The sequence below is a fragment of the Poecilia reticulata genome, chromosome 10 (assembly GCF_904066995.2).
Source record: "Poecilia reticulata chromosome 10, P_reticulata-male-v2, whole genome shotgun sequence".
Classification (NCBI taxonomy): domain Eukaryota; kingdom Metazoa; phylum Chordata; class Actinopteri; order Cyprinodontiformes; family Poeciliidae; genus Poecilia; species Poecilia reticulata.
This window is the reverse complement of record NC_088839.1, coordinates 21,776,136-21,785,426: the sequence shown is the minus strand read 5'-3', so window position 1 is coordinate 21,785,426 and position 9,291 is coordinate 21,776,136. Positions and strand designations below refer to the sequence as shown.

General features: G+C 34.2%; 1 long non-coding RNA gene across 1 annotated transcript; it reads right to left on the bottom strand.

Moving 5' to 3' along the window:
• On the bottom strand, positions 1-2,016 carry LOC108166624 (uncharacterized). The gene is made up of 3 exons (XR_014089331.1): positions 1,695-2,016; positions 268-843; positions 1-68 (listed from the first exon to the last, which is right to left on the bottom strand). It is a non-coding gene; the product is annotated as an uncharacterized LOC108166624 (long non-coding RNA).
• Between the last annotated feature and the right edge of the window lie 7,275 nt (positions 2,017-9,291).

Genomic DNA, 9,291 nt, shown 5'->3' with positions numbered 1-9,291 from the left:
TTGATGGATATGATTACATACATTATTATCTTCTTGTCGACCGAAATTGTCATGTCTTGATGTTTTGTCTAAAATGACACGTAAAAATCATATTGTTTCACAAGAACTGGTATTTCGCTGACAAATTGTATCATTTAGTTCTAAAATGAATATCTCTAAAAACTTCAAAGTCTTTAAAAGGTATTCACAGTAAAGACTTTTCTTATCTGAGCATTTTCTTTACTGGAATATAAAAAAAATATATTAAATTCAATAAATGCCACTAACCTTTAATCTGTTCTTTGGCTTTTTTATGGGTTTGGTGACAGATGATGGTAAGATGTAAAATAACCAAAATTATCAGGCAAATTACTACTGTAACCACAATGCTAAATGCTGAGTCTGACGATCTCTCTGGAAAAAAAAAGAACAAATAAGTGTTTAAGGATTAATTTAAATAGTCATTAATACAATTTTAGGTCAAATAAAAATAAAAAAAATCTAAATTCTTACCAGCTTCCAAAGCAGTTCCATTTCCAAATAATATTTCTCCACAAGTGGCTATGGCACAGTAGTACGTCCCAAACTCTGAGCTGCTGACATTGTGAAAGAAGCTATGAACACATTTCCTCTTATGTTTCCAACTACAGTCGTCTTGGTTGATTCCATCCGTGAAAATGATTTCAGGCTGAGATTTTTGTGACCTGGCTCTGAACCACAACACACTGAGGCCTCCTGGACAAGACCTATTCTTAGAGTGAGAGAGAACTGAACACTCCAGAGTTGCAGAATCTCCCAGTCTGGCTGTATTTGCTGGTCGTGACCGCTGCACAATTGTGTAGTTCATTGTTCTGTCGTTGTTTCCTGCATAGTAAAAAATATTTAGCAACATTAACCATAACACTTAAGAGTGAAGCCTTTGAATATTCCCAATGTATTACAAAAAAATACAAACAAAATATACTTTATGTAATGTACAGATTTTTTTTCTTTTCAATTGTATACAAGTATATTATCGTTATATTTGTTTGTTACTGCAAATTAATCAATAGTTAATTTATTTTTATTCAAACAATTAATTTTCTAATAGGCAGTGAGATTCATATATCTCAAAATGAAATAAACTATACATTTTGGGGGAAAAAAATTTAGTTTTTTTTACATGCCATTAAAAAACAGCATCTCAATCTCATTTTAAGATCACAAATGTCCTCAAAGAGCCGAATGTGGCAAAATGTTTTAATTAACTACCCATTGGCCAACTGTTGCAAAAATAATACATTTCTGTCTCTGCATTTGATTTGCATTTGAATACTTCATAAAACTAAATAATAGTATGACATTGATGTTTTTTGGCAGAATACTGATAAGCATTGCTTTGATTTTCTCAAAGTCTCTATTTATGCGTCCCTCCAGAGTTTAGAATACCACATGAAAAGTTACGGCGGTCCAGATTTGTCCCTCCTAACTATTCATTATTGAGTATGACACATATGATATAAAACTTTCTTGGTTACCAAAGCTTTCTTATAATCAGCTTTTTAGTCATTTCCACAATGATTCCACAGTTATTTTTGAAGTTAGAATACCAATTGGCCTCACCCTAATGTTTAGCTCTGTCTGCAGTTTCTCTTACCAAGTCAGGGTTCTCTACCTGGGTCACCACAGTAGCATTACTTCCCATCAGAAGAAATATGCTGGAGTAAAATGAATACCTTTTATTGACAAATAGATCCCTCTCCAGGTATTCTCAGTCCAGTCAAGGATTGCACAGTGATAGATTCCTTCGTCTTCTTTAGTTGTATTCAGGATTGTCAGATTGGTGATTTTCTCATAATATGTTGTCTTCAGTCTTGAGGCCGGCATCCCCGGTCCATACTCAGGGTCGGTATTTTTACGCAGCATTGTAATCACTTTCAGAGTATCACCTGCACTCTGCTTGTACCAGTGGAGACTTTTAATACCCAACCATTCATTTGGCAAACGACATGTCAAAGTTGCAGGTTCACCGAGTTGAACTGTAATCACTGGTACCAATGAGCCTGAATAAATACATAAATAAAGAACAAAAATCAAGTAAAAATTACAAAGGATACAATATTTGCTTTATTGCTTTGATTTTCTCAAAGTCTCTATTTGTGTGTCCCTCCAGAGTTTAGAAGACCACATAAAACGTTATGAAAGGACCACATTTGGCTGCCATAGCCATTTATTATTGAGTATGACACATGTAATATAAAACCTTCTGTTATCAAAACTTTATTATCACTGATCAGTGTCTTGGATGTTTCAACAGGTATTTTCACAATTTATCTTTGGTGATGAACTCCCCGTCTTTGAGATATCCTCTTGCCATCATCATAATATTTATCTCCATCTGCAGATTCTCTATCAAGTCAGAGTTCTCTACCTGGGCCACCATAAAATGTTACCATTACTTCCCATCAGAAGAAATGTATTGGAGTAAAATGAATACCTTTTATTGACAAATAGATCCCTCTCCAGGTATTCTCAGTCCAGTCAAGGATTGCACAGTGATAGATTCCCTCGTCTTCTTTAGTTGTATTCAGGATTGTCAGATTGGTGATTTTCTCATAATATGTTGTCTTCAGTCTTGAGGCCGGCATCCCCGGTCCATACTTGGGGTCGGTATTTTTACGCAGCATTGTAATCACTTTCAAAGTATCACCTGCACTCTGCTTGTACCAGTGGAGACTTTTAATACCCAACCATTCATTTGGCAAACGACATGTCAAAGTTGCAGGTTCACCGAGTTGAACTGTAATCACTGGTACCAATGAGCCTGAATAAATACATAAATAAAAAACAAAAATCAAGTAAAAATTACAAAGGATACAATATTAAGTCATACAGATTAATGTCATTGTTAAAATATCTAACAGACTCGTAAATAAAATATCTATTTACTTTAAGGAGAACTTACATCCCTGATGAACAAGGAGCAGTGCAAGCCACAAGAAAATCATCTTCTGAATGTCTTTATTTGGACAGTTGATATTTAAATGAAAAAAAGGAGGCGTGGTATTCAAAATGTTCGATGCATCTGATTGGTTATACCAAAATATACCCTGAAAGTGCATTTCCTCTGCTACTAGCTCATCCTTCACTAACTGAAATGTCTGCTATGCACTGTTCTTACGATCTTATAAAATATGGGGGATGAAGACATCATTCAGAGGCAAAAACAAACTGTACAGTAAGCTCACATTTATGTTAATTTTTGAAAACATCTAATCATAATTTTAGCATGATTGTTTCACATGTGAAACTTTTTTAAACCTAAACTCGATTTAGTTTTGATTCTAATTCACAAACATAACATGATTCACAAAGAAACCATCTAAATGTGTTTATTTGGGGGAGTTTTGTGTGTGTGTTTGAAAAGAGCTCTTTTTGACTTCTGATCTAGTCCTGACCCTTAAATTTAAATCTCTAACATCAGTATGTTCAAAGATTTTTGACCTAGTTCAATCTTCTGCTATCTTTACAAATGAAACATTTGCCAATGTTTCAGGTCTATGTTATAGGTTAACAGACCTCAACAGATAAGAGATTACCTGTTATCTGTGGAGTTGATCTTTCCTTTTAACAGACTGAAACACCTCTGGTGACACATCTTCAAATCTGGAGCACAGACTTGGCTCTGAGTGCTGTGGTACTCTTATACAAGTTGAAAAGGGAAAGAGGTTTGAGATCAGCATAAAAACCATTGTCAAATACGTGGCATTCTGTCAGAGCAGTGTAAAAAGAACACAAAAAATTATATGTATCGTATTATTCGGACTATATGCCGCTACTTTTTTCCTACACTGTGAAGCTTATAGCCCGGTGCGGCTTTTCTGTGGATTTTTCTTCAACCTATAGTCAAAATTGTAAATCAATGAAGAAAGTGCTGATTTCCATTTAGAACAAGCACATGCTAACAGCATTTATGATGAAGACATTTCTTCAAACTCATATGATGCAGCTTTTAAGTTGAAGGCTATCGATCTGACTGTTTATACAATAAAATATTGTTTATTTTGTAATAATAAACACGGTTATTTTATTTGAAAGATTACATGAAGGTTTGTTCATGTATTCATATTAAGGTAAAAGCTCTTTTACTCTGTTGAAGCACAGACAAACTACCAGGACACCAGCTCTTGAGGACTGGAGCTTGAAACCTATGGTCTCCACTCTTAGCAGCAGGTATGACAGAGATTCACGAGGAGGAGAGGAGATTCCTACAGGAAATTATCCCAATTCAATGTGACAGATTTCAAGCATTTTTGCTTAGCAGAGTGGACGGGCAGATCTACATTTTTTTTCCTATGGGGGCCCAGGTGGTAGCCTGCTAAAATTGCAATTTTGTCCAAATTCCCTTCACTCTTAGATTGCAATGAACAGCACATTGGTGGGGTGAATCTATTTTGTATCCTATGTAGATTATTTTACACTTAGAAGATTCCAAATTGAAATGCTAATTTATTTCCGCTATTAACAAAATGATTGTCAGCTCTGATGGGCGTGGTCAGGCAGGATGACCAATCAGATTTCAAGGGTAGCTGGTGAAAATGAAAATATAGCTGGACATATTGTTAAGTTACCATGTGCCATGCTGATAGAGGTCCACCTAATTGGGTGCTGCAATAAAATCAAGATACTTCAGTATGTATCAGTTTAAGGATTTGCACAACATTTTTGTAGTTTTTTCATACATTTTTCCATATTTTTTTTTTTAGATTTTGTGTTTAAATTGAGTTATGCTGAGAATAGAACATGAAAAGAGATCTCTACACATTTATCATTTTAAATTACAAAACTTGAAACCAGTGTGGACTTTTCATTTTGGCTTTACATCCAATTATTATTTAGACTTACAGAGCTGCTGGAGGAGCCCTGTGGCTGTAGCTTTCAGAAAAATTTTAGTAGCTAACCAAAACAAAACCGCAGGTTACAGATGTTCAGTGTTAACATCTGTAACTGTAAACCCTTTTGATTTTTTTAAAGTCGTGTGTGAAAATAGAAGATTGAAGAGATATGCTTTTCTAAGAAGTGGAAAAATCTGTGTGGCAGGAAGTATGTACGACATTTACAATTTGCATTCACCAAATATGGTTTTTGTGACAACCAATGAGAATAATCTTACATTGTGACATGCAGGACATTAGTACTAATGAAGCGCTACCCACAGTAATTAAAAGCCCAGCAAAATTCCTACCAAGAGACAGGGTCAAGATGATTGTGTTAATGGTTACATTCCTTTTTCTTTAGCGGGGATGTGAGTTTTTATTTTTATTATTCTAGCTATGTCTTTTAATAGCAGCTTTTTTCATTTCATGCTTTTGTTCTTTTCAGACACTTGTACCAATGAACATTGTTCAGACTGGAGAATCTGTGACCTTCAAATGTGCTTTGCCCAGTAAGTTTAACGAAAGAGATGTCTACTGGTACAAGCAAAGACCAGGAGAGACTGCTGAGACCGATTGTGGCAGTGTCATTGAGACCACAAAAACTTACAACCCATAAATTTGAGCCGGTGTCTTCTGACTCAAGATGGGAGGTAAATAATGATCAAAATTTTTGCCGTCTGACATTGTTGAAGGCGTCCTACGGTGATGATGGACTCTATCACTGTGCGCTCGCTGCTTGGAAATGGAATATCGAATGGAGTGGACACTCCATTCCATTCTAAAAAATATTTAGAATATTTTTTTCTAAATATTTGCTTCTAAAACTTCACCTTACAGAGATAATGGAGCTGTGGGAAACTGCATTTTTGTAAGTATGATAGACAAAACATGGACATGTATTAAGTGTCTCACTGAATCTGTCCATACTTTAACAGAAACATTACAGGTGTATATGACATAGTTTAATTTACTTTTAAACGTTTCTTCTGTTGTGCAGAGAATACTGTCATTCAGCAACTTCCAGTATCCATTCCAGTTCGCTCAGGAGACACGGCTACCCTTCAGTGTTCAGTTTTGTCCGACTCTGAGAAGACGGCTTGCTCTGAAGATTTCAGCATGTTCTGGTTCCAAGCAAAATCCAATAATACCTATCCAAATAGGATCTACACATGTTTGTTTCTACACGGAAACAAATATTATGAATGCGAGAAGAAATCTGACTCTGAGAAGAGTTGTATGTTTAATTTCTCAAAAGTTGTCAACTCCTCTGATTCTGGGATTTTTACTGCGCTGTGGCCTCGTGTGGAAAAATATTATTTGGGAACGGAACCAAACTGGAAATTGATAGGAATTTTTTCTATGACACTTTAAATTAAATAACACCTTTATAAATACATATATATCAATTACAAATAACATATTTTGTTGTTTTTAGTGGACAACACAAATTTTGAAGCTATTGCCCTGGTGACTTCCGTATCCTGCCTGGTTTTTTCTTTGATTTTAAATATTGTTCTTATTTTTTACCAAGCTCAGAGGGCAGGTCACAAAAGATCTCATGGCAAGTATTACCAAAAAAATTTATTTTTGTTATTTTGGTTTGTTTATCTGGGACTATGTAAAAGATTCATTGTTTTAAATAGATATAACTTTTTCTGTATTCTCTGTAGATTTGTCAATTTGGTATAAAGTTTGTCATTTCTTAATCGGAAGGTTTTTGGCATAATTGCAACAATAAGTTTTGATCCCAACTTTAAAATTATAAATGTGTTAAATATGTTTTTGCATTGCCTTTGTTTGCATTAATTATCTGTGACACTTGGCAGTCAAATTTGTAACTAAACATAAGTAAATATTTTGTTCCCATCTCTAAACTTAAGTATTTTGTTTCTTATCAAGACTCTTGAAAAGTGATTTTGTTCATGTAATCTTGCAGCACAGTCTAGCCTTTAATTATATAAAATTAAACACGAGCTAAAGCTTTTGACACTTCTTACTCATCTTTAAGTATGTTCACCTCTTTTTCTGCATATTTGCGCACAACTATTACTGGACTTGTGTCACCATCGAATATAACAGATTTAAACATCCACAGTAAATGGAAAGTTTATAACCTTCAGATTTTATTTTATTTTTTGTGTGTCAGGGATGGAGAGCGCCACTTCACAAGAAACATCGCAGAGGCTGCGGCAGAGAATACCTGCTCCTGTAAGTAAAATGGACTGATGAACAATATTTTTTTGCTTTAGTTTCCTTTTGATCATATTCAACAGCTAATTGCACTAATTTTATTTTCATCTCTTCAACAGGTTGAAGCATAGTTTTTGTGCATAGGACACAAAAACTATGCTGCCTTGAATTTTTCTAAAAGTAAGGAAAAACATGGAGGCAAGAAGAAAAAAATGGAACCTCAGGAGTGCTTTTACTCTAAGATTAAAATCTAAGCATCAGTAAATATTGATGTGAATAATTGGACATAACTCTTCACGTAGAATATTTTAACATACGTTTCAACCTATGCTAGAGTAAGATTTTATAACTTCTTAAGATATGTGGCTTTGCTTGACGGGTTTTATTAACGTATTGCGCTCGTCTTTTTTAAATGTTTGTATTTTTATTATTAACACGAGCCACTCCTATTGGAATCATTGTAATATTCTTGTAATCAACTGTAAAAACAAAATAATTTGAAATGACAGAAATTGCTTTGTATAACTGGACAACTTACAGAATTATTTCTCACAAATAATGATGTGTCCCAGTGGTCACCTTTCTGCTGGAAAAATATTTTGAAAATTGGATAATTTCTGGTAAGAAAATGATTAAAATGTTTTTTCTTGTTTTGATTTTTGCTGTGACTTAATCCTCTGTACATGTCCCAATTAGCTGCATTATAGTCCAGAAGTAGTTGAATATTATAATTGAATGTTAAAAAAATGACTCCCATTTCACATTAATCTTCACAGCTACCTATATTGCTCTGAATCTGCTTTTCTTTTAAGTTTCATTCAGAATTAATCCTTTTTTTTTTCATTGTAAATACAATATCAATTTCCAGTTAGAAGAATAACAATGGCATCAGCTTGGTTTATGTCATGTGTATGCACAATATAGAACCTTATTTGATGCTCTCCGGTGTTGATTGATTTGACTGACTCATCAGAAGAAACATTTCAAAACAAAAGATTTGTAAAGTACTGCTGATCATACAGTCTGCAAGTTCATTCTAAAACGTTCACCATTATTTTAGATTAAATATTTTTATTGTATGCAAAAATGCTTTTTGAAGATGGCTAAAAGAGAAAGATTCAACACAGTCTCTTATTCAACTGATATCTTAGATTGTTAATACTCAGGGCAGCTATTTGAAATTGTTTTCTGACATAAAGCGGAGCCATAGTTTATTAATATATTTTCAGTGCAACACAACTATGTGGTTAATGTATGAATCCATTTACACCTTGAATAAATGTGTGTACTAAGGCAGTTTTAGCTATTTCAATTTTATAGATAAGATATATTTATAAAATAAAGGGAATGATGTGAGAAAGTTTTGATTAACTGGATAAGTTAATCAGAAATTATAGTACCATTTAGGAAGCCTCTTCATAAATACCAATTTTAAACTAAAATTATTAGTTGTACTAAACTAACTTTTTAATTTAAGATAAATTGATGTTCTGAATTTATGTTGGACAAAATGGCGTTGATAATTTTACAATTGCATCCGTTTTTCAGCCTATGAAAGCTAAAGTCATTTTTACGCCTAAGTTGAAACAAAAAAATGAAACATGAAATGAACAAAACCAGTATGCAGCAGCCGGGAGCAACCAAAAGCTGAGTGTAAAGTTACAGATTGCATCAACACACTTCACAGTGGCAGTCAAAGAATAAAGATATATCAAAGGCTATGGTTTAGATGTGTGCTGACAAAGTGAAGACTTATATAGTGATTTGTTTAGTGACGAGGAAGAGGAAATTGGTAGCAACTCACTCAGAGATTTAAAAGCATTCAGCGACAAGTTTAGTCTTTCGATATCACCACAATGATGACAGTCTACGACGTTTCAGGAACTGGTGAGATACTAAGTAAATTGTGATGCTTAACATATATTTGTCTGCACTTAGTTAATTCACTAAATATATGTATTTCAGGAGCTAAATGGAATTAATGTTCTCTGTGTTTTTCTGGTCACACTGACCTCATAAACCCATTGCCACTCACATGTACACAAGATTCACAGATCTGCAGGCAAACTAGGGTTGAGTGCCTTGCCGAGGGGCACATCGACATCTGACAGGAAGAACCTGGAACCCACAACCTTCGCACTGAGGTCATTTTCACACCAAGAATTGCAAAGGATTTCAGCATTTTTTGCTTTAATGTCCTCCAAAA